This window comes from Delphinus delphis, chromosome 10, assembly GCF_949987515.2.
Source record: "Delphinus delphis chromosome 10, mDelDel1.2, whole genome shotgun sequence".
Taxonomy (NCBI): domain Eukaryota; kingdom Metazoa; phylum Chordata; class Mammalia; order Artiodactyla; family Delphinidae; genus Delphinus; species Delphinus delphis.
Window position 1 is genome coordinate 91,305,703 of NC_082692.2, and position 14,312 is coordinate 91,320,014.

The window sequence follows — 14,312 nt, forward strand, 5'->3', positions numbered from 1 at the left end:
GAGGGCCTGAGGCCTATGGCCAGACCCTGGTGAGAAGCTGCTTTGCCAGGCAACGTCCAACTTCCAAAATGAACCAAACCCACAAGGAACAGAAGAAGGGCTCTCATCCCTCAGGTATTCTGAGACCCAGCCCCTGAAGCAGAAACTTCCTGTAGCACGTCACTGGGTGAGTATATATCCATCAGTAAGCTGAGAACAAGAAGCTATATCAGGTATTAAAAGAGGTAAGAGCTGTGGAGCAACAGGAACTTCTTCACTGCTGGTCGAAGGGCAAAATGGTAAAGTTTGGCAGGTTCTTACAAGACCAAACATAACTGTACAATCCAGCAATCTCACTCCTTGCTATTTAGCCAAAGCAGCTGAAAATTCATATCCACACAAAAACCTGCACCAGATGTGTATAGCATCTTTACTCATAATTGCCAAACGTGGAAGGAACCAAGATGTCCTTTAGTAGGGGAATGGATCAATTCTGGTATAACCGGACCATGGAATGTTACCCAGCACTAAAAATAAACAAACTGTCAAGCCATGAAAAGACACAGAGAAAACTTCAATACATATTACTAAGTGAAAGAAGCCAATCTGAAAGGTTACATACTGTGTGACTGCAACTATGCGACATTCTGGAAAAGGCAAAACTATGGAGAAGGTAAAAAGATCAGTGGTTGGGGGGAGGGAGGGATGAAAAGGCAAAGCACAGAGGGTTTTAGGGCAGTGAAAATACTCACTGTGATATTATAATGATGGATTTGTGTCATACATGTGTCTAAACCCATAGAATGTACAACACCAAGAGTGATCCTAGTGTGAACCACGGACTAATGATGAGTCGGTGTAGGTGCCTTGATTGAAACTAATGTGCCGTTTTGGTTCTGGATGTTGATAGTGGGGGACACTGTGTGGGAACGGGGGGTACATGAGAACTCTCTGTACTTTCCACTCAATTTTGCCATGAACCTAAAACTGCTCTAAAAAACAAACTCTACTAAAAATACATTAAGAAATCAAAAACAAGACCGAGGGCTTCCCCGGTGGTGCAGTGGTTGAGAGTCCGCCTGCCGATGCAGGGGACGCGGATTCGTGCCCCGGTCCGTGAAGATCCCACATGCCGCGGAGCGGCTGGGCCCGTAAGCCATGGCCGCTGAGCCTGCGTCTGGAGCCTGTGCTCCACCGTGGGAGAGGCCACAACAGTGAGAGGCCCGTGTACTGCAAAACAAACAAACCAAACAAACAAACAAACAAAAAAACCAAAACAAAAAAGAAGACCTAGATAAACGTGGAGTGGGAGGAGCCCAGGATCCTGACTGTTCTCTCTCCTCTGTATCTCTGGCCGTCTCTCTGTCTCTCTCGGGCTTTCTCTCTTCTTTTGCGTCATTTGGTCGTCATGGAAGATGGAAGTGGGCAACAGCTCTGACCTGCTGAGTGTCTGCCTGTGTCCCAGGACTCCCAGGGTCTCTCTCCCACCACTGCCCCTGCCCCAACCAGGGCCAAAGGAGAGAATTGGAATAATTTGAAAATGTAAAGCAGAGATGGAAAACCAGCAGCCTGAAAACAGGCCAAATTCTACCTGTAGATCTATTTTTTTGGCCCACATTTTCTTTTATTTTTTATTTTGAGCCACTTGTTACAATTTCGAGTAGATGATTTTCACACAAAAGCATTCACTTTTGGCTTTCTCCTTAAAAAAACCAGAACTAGTAACAGAGGGCTCAGATTTCCACAAAGCAGTAGTTGGCTAAAGCTGAGCTGTTTCACATGCAGTCCCTCCCTGGCCCTGGAGGCAGGGAGGCTTGGGACCGCTGCTATAAAGGGTTGCATCTATTTAAACAATTATCTAGGGGCAGATATGCATTTTTTAAACTGTAAAATTCATCTAGGATATGAAAAGCATAAACTAGGATATTACCGATCTGTTGTTCCCTATAGAAGAATTCTGGAATCTTCTAAAAAGGAAGCATTTATAAATGTGTCAATATCAGATGAGCTTCTGCCAACAGGCAGGCAGTGACTGAGCAAGAGGGAGTGGAGAGCCGAGAATCAGGGAATCTGAGATTTTATTTCTAGTTTGACCTTGAGTCATTCGGGTGTCCTCAGAAGAGTCTCTTTAATTTCCTGGGCTACAGTTTTATTATTGTAACAGTGGGGACTGGTGTAGCCAATGTTCCCCAAAGAGCATTTCTTGGCACACGGATCTCTTGAGTCTCTGTGAAAACAGGGTTCCATTTCCACACAGTTTGGGAATGCTTTTATCTGGCTTTGGACAACTCTTCAATATCACTATATTAAAGAATGTTCCTATGGGAATAAAACTTGGTTAACTTTGTTTAATCTAGTGCATTTTTGCAAATTGACGTGACAAAAGATAGCATTCATTAACTGCCCAGAACTTGCATCCAGTGGCTCACAGGTTGATGAGTCACAGCTACACGGGGATCGATCCAGCCTGTGTGTCCAAGGGTCCTGGGAAGGTTTAGAATTTGAGGGATTTGCATTTCAGGATGTTTCTAATTCACTTGCATTTTATCCAATATATTTTTCTTGGAGAGAGCACTCTATTTTCCTCCCTTGCTAAGATAACTGCGAAACAAATTAGCAATGGAAAGTATATTCTTTGCATTATCTGAATTTGACTTTCCAAGGTCTTCCTTCTCTAGATACAACGCGTGTTCATCCCTTCCAAAGTGACCCTTATGCTGCTAAAATACTGAAGTCTGGCAAAAGCAGGTCTGTTGTGGAAACATTAAGAAAACATAATTACTGTACAATGGCACCGCTAATCTGCATATTGTTGAAAGGCATCTTGACGGGAAAAGGAAACAGTTTTCAGAAAATGTTTTCTGTGTCATGATTTCTATTCTCTTTGTTTCTCTTATCCACATGGGGTCGATCTGAATGCTTTACTACACAAATCTGAAATAAATCAGGATTTTAAAAAAAAGCTACTTCCCATGAATGAGGCAAGCTTAATCTTTTACGGTATCTCGGGGGTGAGTTTGGGAGCCCCTGAAAAATATAGCTCCTTCTGGAGCACTAAATTCCTTGAAAGAGCTTATGGAAATGCCATTTCCTTCCAGATGATGTGATACTCGCATGCAGGCATGGGGGAGGGAGTTAGCCTGTGAGCCGGGTGTGCCAGATATTAAGCAAACCGTTCAGTGTTGTACGGATGAACTTAGATTTATATCTTTAAAACAGTCTGAAGGGGAATGTTCAAATTCTTTATAGAGAGCTTCACTTTTTTCTTCCCTATAAAGGCAGCGTTTGCTTTATAGCAAACTTGCATATAGGTATTGTTTTCAGTGTTGAACCTCAACTCTTCTTGTTCCCTTTTCTAGAGTACTCCGTGGTGAGGGGTTTGGAAGAGACAGCGCCTGACTTCTTATAGTGCATTGCTTCACATTTGGCAGACCAGAGGGTCTGCTAGGGTCTGGCATCTAAACAGGATTTTGATACTAATAAACCACAAATCAAGAGTCCAAACCATTAAGATAAATCTGATGGGAAAGCACATATATATATATAGCCTTTTACTAAAGTTTAAAGAAGATTGCACCAAGACACATAGGATATCTGGACCAGAGAGCTGCAGTTAAGCATATGTTCATCGTGAGCTGGCAGGTTCTTAGGGAGCATTACCAAATGCATAATGTTTAACACACAGGGAAGGTTTCTGTCCCACTACCTTCCGAACTGGTCAGGTTAGATAAACACTACTGGTTTTGATCCTAAATGCCGCATTTCACAGAACGATGATACATCATAGAGTATGTGGAAAAGGCTCTTGGAAAGGCAGGGGAGGAGGGTGTGGAAACCATGACAATTTGGAGACTGTGAACTTTTTAAGGCAGAGGTTGAGTCTTGATCATCTTTGAATCCCTAAGTAGCTGGTTGCTTGGAAGAACTGAGAACATATGGCCCCATGAAGAAAATGGAGATGTGAGAGCTGCAATGTGGAAGAAGCAGCTGACTTTCTCTAGCGGAAAAAAATAGGGCTGGTAGGTGCAGATTACCGCTGTGTGATACCGGAGAATATCATGTCCCCTGCACCCTATTGTCTGCCAAAGACCTGCGATATTTCTCAAGGCAAAAGGACCTTAAGTGGATTTTCAGGAATTGATGTAGAATTACAAGATGGCTTTTGTGATGTTTTTCCCCTTCCTGTTGCTTCGACTAAATGCTTTAGAGTATCTCTGTTTTTTTCTACAGTATCTCTCTCCTTCTTTCCCCAGCAACTCCAATGATAAGCAAAATTTGGATTGTCAAATCACAAGGAGGTGAGTTAATCTGATAGTATTAATCTAGGAAAACCCAAGAATGAGATGAAGCCCCTCATCAGACTCCACATCCACGTCCTTTTTGCTACGTGGGACACTGTGGTAATTGGGGAAAGCTATTGCAAATATCATAAAATTCAGCTTAAAAATATTTGTGAAAGTTTTCCTTCCCCAGCCGTGCCTGAATTTGAACACAGCATGGTTCCTATTCCACGGGCATGTGATGTGTGAATAAAGCCTCCCACGATCCTTCTAAATAGTCTTCTATCTTATTTGTAGGTAACCTTAGGTCCTGAAGGGATCACAACCGTACGAAAACCGCAGGGGTCGTACATGTACATAGCAGTCCATAGCTGTGACATAAAAACCATAGAGGAGAAAGGTAAAAGTTGTAGAACTTGGAAACAAATAGAATCATCCAATAATGTCAGGGCAGTGATCTTTTGACCTTGGAAATCTTCAAGCAAGGAGCCTGAAAGTCTAGCCAAAGCAGTGAGTAGTTTTATGATGTAAGAAACATTGGACTAATGGTCTGTTTCTGAGTTTCTATTATTCCAAATCACTAAAAAGCAATAATCAAACAACGAAACCACAGAAAGGGTAGATATCCTTCTAGCTGTTACCCATACAGGAAATCAATTTTCGAGTCCATTACCAATGGCTGGCTCCATTCTCTGTCTAAACCTGAGAGGACTATCTATGATATTATGACCCAGAAAGACCTAGGTTTGCTTTATCGTGGGGACCAACTGTCTTCTATCCTCTAGGGAGCAGAGTTTCTGGGAATAGATGGCAAAAATGTTGTGGGAAGGGATGAAATTCAGCAAACATTATTGAGCTTCAACTGTGTACTAAGGACTGTGCTAGATACTTCAGGAGATACAGACAAGAACACAGAGTCCCTTCCCTCTAAGACTTAACAGTCTACTTGGGGAGACAGACACACACACAGGCACACACATCTCTAATTCTTCATTCTCTTCTCATCCCTTTGTAAAGCTAACTGCTAAAATCATGGAGTCGGCCCCCATAGAACCATTTTCCTCCTCTTATCCCCTCCTCCTACATCTTGACAAGTTTAGATTTATACCTCTGGGCTGTATACTAAGCGGCCTTCAAACCTCCAAACTTTCCACTTCTAATGCTTTAACACTATGCCACCACTAGTCTAATGACGTTACTCTCACCTGAAAAACGTCCTGACACCCTACAGCCTCCTCAAAACCCTAAGCTTGGCATTCAAGCCTTGCAGTTTTCTGTTCCAAATTATTTTCCGTCACTACCTATCGCTGCCTCTGTGATATTAACTACGGCTGCCCCCTGTCATATACATGCACACATGGCCACCTCTAGGCCTTTCCTGATTATCTTCTCCAGCTGAAATGTCTTTCTCCCAACCTCTAAATATTGAGATCTCACCATCCTTGGGGATCAGTTCAAACTCCACCTTCTCCACGAAGTCAGTCTCAATGATCTCACCTGGAAGTAACCATTCCTTTGCTGTAAAGGGACTAGCAGTACTTGATTGTCCTTGTCTTACAGCAGTTTGCACACTCTAGCTTGAAATATATTTCAGTGTACAGAGTAAAACATTTGTAAAAGGTTATTTTAACTTAAAAAAGGTATGTAGCAAATGATAAAAGAAGAAAGATAAATGATGTGTTTTAAATTTATATACAATAGACTATTTCACATGTCATTCCATTCAATGGTTATTTGCCCTGGAATAGACCCAGATGGCAGATAAGAAGAAATATTGGGTCCCAGCCCCCATGAACTTGCTTTTAGGACATGATGTAATACAAACATGTATCTTTAAACACTTGTCCCATACAGTTTACTGAGAGGTTCACATAGTGAACCTTGACTACAGAGGTGGGCATACAGCTTATGCTGCACCAGATGTAGTTCCCAAGGCAGGGACAGCACTGAGGATCACCAAATTTGACTTGATTTTCCTCTTTCTGGGAAGTCAACTCCTTCATATCCTACTCAGTCAAAGAACTGATCATCTGTTCCAACTACTGGAAAACCTGGCTCTGTTGGACTTATTGAGCAAGATGTCTTGGTCCTCAACACTGCCCACACCTTTCCTTGGGACATCGTGCAGAATGCTGACTATGGGCATTTTGGGTTTCTGGTGCTGACTTTAGAATCTCCTTGTTAACTAGGTGACTGTGATAGGTATCTTATCTCCCCAACTCGAATAGGACTCTTGAGCTTTGGAACAGGACCTCTGTCATCTCACAACAATACCCAATGCACTTTGGGCACTTAATAGATGTCTTCTGAACGAGGGAATGAACAAACTCTCAATTCTGAAGATGCCAGAGTTAGGGACTGCCCTTTAAACTTTTTTTTTTTTTTTTAAATTCTAGGAGTAACAGTACCTTCAAATTGCCCCATCCTGTCTCTGCCACAAAAACCACCTTGGACATCTACACAGTGGTTAGTCTAAAGCAAGGATCTCAGTTATGGCTGCAGAATAGAGTGAGGCTAACCTCCCCACTTCTCCCCAACACCCCAATCCTGTGGGGTGCAACTAGGTGCCTTTCTTTCTTAAGAATAACATTTTAATGAAAGGGACTGAGACCCGTTTTCCTGATAAACAGACAAGTAGCAGACGGTATAAGTGCCAAACTACCTAGAGAAGTTGGTGGTGTCATCAAGCTGTTCTCCAGTCTCTGCCCTACACAGATGCTCTTTTCTCTGCTCTAAGATATGCAATGCATCATGTAAAACTGATTCATGTTAATGATCGATGGCAAACAGGGCACAGCTGATGGCTGTTTCCTTATTTACCAACCTGTAGATCAACAATTTGTCATTCAGATGCACAAAGTGGGCTGTGTTGCAAATGAGATGATATCGCCCAAACCATATTTCAGTTAAGAATAACAGACTGTCAACTCATTGAAAATGTGTGAAAATAAATCTACCCGATATATATATTTTTGACCTGTTCCAATGGGACACGATAAAAATGTCTGTGGGTAAGTTTTTTCGTTTTTTTTTTGTGGTACGCGGGCCTCTCACTGTTGTGGCCTCTCCCATTGTGGAGCACAGGCTCCAGACGCACAGGCTCAGCGGCCATGGTTCACGGGCCTAGCCGCTCCGCGGCATGTGGGATCTTCCGGGACCGGGGCACGAACCCGTGTCCCCTGCATCGGCAGGCAGATTCTCAACCACTGCGCCACCAGGGAAGTCCTGTGGGTAAGTTTTATTACAGATGAAAAGGAGAGGATGAGAGTCCATGGGGCAGGTTTGCAGAGCACATCGCCTGTAGGTTAGGTCTCCACTCCACTGCCCAACAGCTCTCCTTTTTTCCCTCCATTTTTTCCCTCAGATCTATCCATTTGAATCATGAAGTGTCAGACTTGGAAGGGGCCTGATGTATCATTTTCTAGGATTGTGACCTGAAGCACATAAGCTTTGAAGGATGTTGAACCCACTAAATCTTTCTTGTGTCTATGCAATTTTTGGGTCCTTGGCTTCTGCAAGACTTTCAAAGAGGTCCATGACCCCCAAAATAGTAATATTTAATTTTGACATTTTACATATGATGAAAGTAGACTCCTGGATAAAGGTTTTACTGCTATTCTTTCTAAGTTAAAGATACAGAACCAGAGCTGGTTCCTGGTTCCTAAGCCAGTACAGTTAGCGACCCAGAGCAATGTTGCCTTGCAGAGTGGACAGCAGTTTCTACTGTTCAGGATTTCTCACTGTTCCTATTCTCCTTTTGTAATAAAGACAACAGAGGTGGGACATGGCTTAGGCTGGGCAAACATAGTTCTTATGGCAGAGATTGAGCCACCAGATAACCAAATTCACTTTCGTTTTCTTCTCCTTGGGCACATGGGGGAACTCTGTTATTTTCCAACCTGCTTTGCTATTAGGTGGAATCATGTTACTTGGTGGGCTATGGATGAAAATGGTATTGCAACCTCCAATCACGGCCCTTAAAGACATCCTTTTTAAACGTCTAGCTTTCTTTCCATGTCCCGGGACCTTGGAGGCCAGGTATTTAGATCCAGTGGTGTAAGAAGAAGGGAGCCTAGAACCCTGAGTTATGTGATGGAGGAGAGCCCTGCTGATACACACTGGTATTTGTATGATTAGAAATAAAGTTTGATCGGCTGAGCCACAGAGGTGTGGGGAATGTTACCACAGTACAGCCTAGGCTACCTTCAGTAACATGGCGCTCCATTCCCCTGGCTCAGTCATTGGTCCAAGGGAGGGCATGTGACATTAAGATAACCAAAGGGAGACCCTTCGGCCTAACCGGCAGCTTTGCTATAATAACAAACATCCTCAGTAGCTCAGTGGCTCAAAACAGCAAACATCTGCTTTTCATCCATGTTACACATCAGCAGATCAAGGTTGGGTTTGGGCCTCTATGTATCTTTTCGTTCTTGGACCCAGGCCAATGGAGCAGCCCCTGTAAGGGGTATGCCTGGTCTCATGACACAAGAGAAAAGCAAGAGAGCGGCAGAAACCTGTGATGTCTCTTAAAGCTATAAAGCTTATGTTTGTAACTGACATACACTGTTCACTTTCATTCCAGGGACTAAAGCACGTCACATGGCCAAGCTCAAAGCCAATGAAGTGGGATGCAGGCTTATCCCATGAGAGGCCTGGCGAGTCCCATGGCAATGGATAGGGAGGTACAATCCTCTTACTGGGGGAATAATTATTTTGAATAATAATATAAAATGTTATACCTTGGATTGGTATATAAATGTTGGAAGAGAGAAATTCTATTCTGTCTGGAATGTACAGCTGTAATTGCTAATGTCCACGTTTGACATCCTGTGGAAGAGGCCCGTCAAAGGTGGGAGACATTAAGTATGATGCTCAAGGGAAGAAGGCAATAAGAGGATGCCAGGTGCACAGAGAGAGAGTCCTACTGGCTCAGAGCCCTCAGTTCAGGTCCTGAGACCCCAGGTTCCAAAGCTCGTTCTTCGGTTCTATGAGTTACCTACCCCAGTATACTTCCCAGCCACACAAGTCAACAGAGTTGACTACCCTCTCCTTTACTTTATTTTCTATATTTTTTTCCTCAGTTAGTTTCTCGGGAATTTCTGCCACGTGTAACTAAGAGAATCGTAAGTAATATAATTTATTTTATAAGATATATTATCACACAATACATATTTTGTAATTTATATTTGCCTTGTGGAATTAAGGTTGATAGAATCAAATAAGGTTAGGGTCAAATTCACTTCATCTTTTTCTACTTATGTGATCTTGGGCAATGCCTCAGTTTCTCCATCTGTAAAATGGGGCAACAATCCCTACCTCAGAGATGTAGGTTAACCTGCTCCTTTCTCGGCCTTTCCCATTTTGGAAAACGGCAACTCCAATGGTCCAGCTGAAAGCTCTGGAGATCTTGTTGGCTTGTTTCTTCCTATGATACATATTCTACATTCAATGCATTAGCAACTGTATTGAGAACTCAACCACTTCTCACCACCTTGACCACCATAGTCCAAGCCATCACCTCGTGCTGACTCTTGCCGCCTTCTACTTTCTCTCCCGTGGTTTGTCACACAACAGAAGGAGTGAATCCTGTGAAACACAACTTACCTCATGGCGCTTCCCTGCTCAGCACTCCTCATCTCACTCAAGGAAATCCAAAATTCTAACCCCGACCAGAGCATGCATGACCAGGACGCTCTCTTCCCTCCTGCCTTCACATCTACCGCTTGCTCTGCCGCACTCCAATCCCACCACACCTGCCTCCATGCTATTCCTGGGACACAGTCAACATGCTCCTGCCTCAGGGCCTTTGCACTTCTGGCCCCTGTGCTTATACCGCTCTTCCCAGCGTGTTTACTCCCTCCTTCCTTCTGATCTTTGCTCAAGAATGACATTGTCAGGCAGGCCTTCCCTCATCCCTTTATATAAGACAACGATCCTCCCCTCTCCCTGTCTGGGCTTTGCTCATTTTCATCAGGGCACTAGTACCACCTGAAATATTATATATTTATTAGTTTATTTCTGTAAGTTTTAGGAGAGCAGAGACTTTATTTTGTTAACTGCTTTATCTCCATACTTTGAAACAGCATAGATGCTTTGTAAATGTCATGAATATACAAACGAATACGATTATCTAGGGATTAACTTAAAGCACATAATATCTGTAAAATGCAGAGTGTGAGACTGAGCACATAGCACGACATCAAACTGTATCTAGTATCTCAGGGTATTTGTATGCTGAGCCTTTACTTTTGTCCACGGTCCTTCAAAGAACAGAGGCTGACCTGGGAGAATTTGGGAGCAAGGCCCCTTCGGAAGCCCCTGAAACCACACATCATGAACAGCTGTCTCTGAAGTCTGCAAGATCGGCCCTGAGCTCCAGACAGCTGGGCTCCAGGGAGGAGAATTCAGGACTGACACCCTCCTGTCCCCAGTGACACCCAGCTTCAACCTTCCTTATCAGGACCTCTCCAGCAGCTGCTCTGGACCTCAAGTAATGAAAATCTCAGGCAGAGACAGCCCTGGAAGAGGATTATTAAATTCTAACAGGATGGCTGAAAATAGACAGAAATCCCCCAAATCTACCTTGTAGAGAAAACAGGCAGCAGCAGCTATAGAGCGTAAGTAAGGGAAGAACCAGAATTGTGAGCAAGCAACACAGTGAGAGTTATTTCCATGGATGCTGAGGCTGGCTGCATCCAGCGGTGGTGGCGGAAGGGTCATCATTTTAGAGCTCATGAGCCTCTGAAAGGCTAACTCCTTCCCCCTCCAGCCCTTCCAACACTATAATGCCAGTGGTCCTAGTTTTAACACATTCTGAGATTTCATTAGAGCTGTGCACAGAGATAGCAAGGGGTCTAAGCAGCAACTTCATCAGAGAGCCTATTATATGTTCCCTCGCACAGAGAGCCTATTGCACATTCTCTGATGACCACACAGGGATACTGTTTACACAGAGTGGCTTTATTCTAGCAGAGATCCCACTGAAGAGCTGTAGGAGCCATTTACTGGCTGGCAGCAGCAACCATAGAGGGAAAACCATAGGCATATACCTCTGATCTGCTTTTCCTTCTCCCCCACTCAGTCCTTCCTTCCTCAGCCCTCCGGGGGTGGGGGTGGGGCTTCTCTTATATGTATCTGTGTTCTCATCTTCCATTTGCCTCTTCTCCCTCTGGCTTCCATTCCTCTCCCCTCATTTCCTTTCCCTCTGCCTCTCTCATCCCCCAGTGTTAGCACTTAGTATCCACTGGACGCTGGCATTGGCACCATGACTATAACTAAGATGACCAGGACATACTTCCTGTCCTCACAGAGTGTGTGGTCCACTGCGGACTGCCTGTCTTTCGGGAAAAGAAGAGGAAGCAGGAGAGCTAAAGGTGACATTCAGAGGTGGGGAGTCAGGAAGCTTTATGAAAAGGCACGTGAAGGATGGATTTGGACTTGAAGAGATGGGGTGGGAAGACTCTTTGAGGTGGAAGGACTAATACGCACAAAAGCCTGAAGCTAGGTCACCACTAGCGAACAGAGAGAAGTTAAATTTATCTTCGTAATAGCTAACATTTCTGGTACACCGACTTTATGTCGAACATGGAGCTAAGTCCGTGACATAGGCTAGTACCTCATTGAATCCTCATGTACGCCCATGATGAATGACCCCTTTTACAGTTGGAGACTATCTCATCCAAAGTCCCACACACAGTTAATGGTAGAATTAGAAATTAAACCCAGACGCATAACCCTGGGCTTTACTACTTTCTGAGGGGAGCAGTAGGAAATCTGTTTAAAACACAGAAGCAAAGGCAAGATGGTGAAGGATCTTGATCGCCAGAAGCAGTTTCCAATTGCCTTGGAAAGTAATGGCTGGGGGTGGGGAAGGGACTTAAAAGGGTTGAGCAAAGCATTAATAAGCTCTCTCATTTAACTCTGTCTTACCCCCCCTCCCCGTAAATAGGCAAAGAACACAAATGAAGCTCCTTCACCACAGTTAACCATCTCCTATCCCTTTCATAATTCTATAGATCACTCAAGATAAAGGTACTTTTTTTTTTTTATCACAGCTGTTTCATTTCTCTTTCACCCCTCCTTCCAAGTGTCTTTATTACTGTTTGATATTGTTACAGGGTATTTTAATACAGCTAGTTAAAACAGGATTCTAGAAATCCATATTTAACCGATGTTGGTCATGGCAGATCTTGTGGTAGTCGTTTGTTTTCTTTCTAGCGCATTACTTACTAATGAAGAAACTTTCTGGCTCAGAAATTGTGAGCTAATTATCATTTACATAGTTATATGGTAAACACATTCTCAAATTGTGATTTTAAATTTTTTCTGAAGAGTCCCCAGGAATTTTATTTTCTTTAAAAATTTGCTTATTACTTATTCATTAAACAGATTTATTCTGAAGTAGATAATATAATCTCTCTTGAGTGCAAGTTTCATTACCTTTCTTCGAGGTTAAGAGATGACGTCAGATATAAACATGCCAAAGAGCTTTTACCTCTCCTGTATGGCCAATATCTGGATGGTTACTGGCTGCATTTAAAAATATTCCACTGGAGCTTTGATTACGGACTTGACTTCTAAGTGTAGCCTCCAAAGCAGAATGTTACATAAACGAGCTCTCTGTCTGTTGGGAATTGGGACCTGCTATCAACAGTTTTTTACATTCTAGAGATTTCTTTACTTGGAGAGAAGAAAAAGGTATTAGTCAGCTCTTATCAAGATAGGCAGGCAAGCATATACAGTGGGAAAAGGACAGTTTCTTCAATAAGTGATGCTGGGAACTGGACAGCCACATGCAGAAGAATGAAACCAAACCACTCTCTTATACCATGCACAACAATGAACTCAAAATGGATTAAACACGTGAATATAAAACCAGAAACCATAAAACTTCTGGAAGAAAACAGGCAGAAAGCTATCTGAGCACATGGAGAAGATATTTGCTAACTGTATATCTAGTAAGGGGTCAATGTTAAAACATATAAAGAACTATGGTGAAAAACTGAAACCATTGCAACTAAGATCAGGAACAAGACAAGGCTGCCCACTCTCACCACTATTATTCAACACTGTTTGGAAGTTTTAGCCACAGCAATCAGAGAATAAAAAGAAATAAAAGGAATCCAAATTGGAAAAGAAGAAGTAAAGCTGTCACTGTGTGCAGATGACAAGATACTATACATAGAGAATCCTAAAGATGCTACCAGAAAACTACTAGAGCTAATCAATGAATTTGGCAAAGTAGCAGGATACAAAATGAATGCACAAAAATCTCTTGCATTCCTATACACTAGTGATGAAAAATCTGAAAGAGAAATTAAGGAAACACTCTCATTTACTATTGCAACAAAAAGAATAAAATACCTAGGAATAAACCTACCTAAGGAGACAAAAGACCTGTATGCAGAAAACTATAAGACACTTATGATAGAAATTAAAGATGATACAAACAGATGGAGAGATACACCATGTTCTTGGATTGGAAGAATCAACAATGTGAAAATGACTATACTACCCAAAGCAATCTATAGATTCAATGCAATCCCTATCAAACTACCAATGGCATTTTTCACAGAACTAGAACAAAAAATTTCACAATTTGTATGGAAACACAAAAGACCCCGAATAGCCAAAGCAATCTTGAAAAAGAAAAACAGAGCTGGAGGAATCAGGCTCACTGACTTCAGACTACACTACAAAGCTACAGTAATCAAGACAGTATGGTACTGGCACAAAAACAAAAATATAGATCAATGGAACAGAACAGAAAGCCCAGAGATAAACCCACACACATGTGGTCGCCTTATTTTTGATAAAGGAGGCAAGAATATATAATGGAGAAAAGACAGCCTCTTCAATAAGTGGTGCTGGGAAAACTGGACAGCTACATGTAAAAGAATGAAATTAGAACACTCCCTAACACCATACACAAAAATAAACTCAAAATGGATTAAAGACCTAAATGTAAGGCCAGATACTATCAAACTCTTAGAGGAAAACATAGGCAGAACACTCTATGACATAAATCACAGCAAGATCCTTTTTGACCCACCT

At 42.6% G+C, this 14,312-nt stretch overlaps 1 protein-coding gene across 8 annotated transcripts in view; it reads right to left on the reverse strand.

Moving 5' to 3' along the window:
- Nucleotides 1–14,312, reverse strand: part of CRBN (cereblon) — a 959,169-nt gene that overhangs the window by 66,330 nt on the left and 878,527 nt on the right. The window lies entirely within an intron of this gene.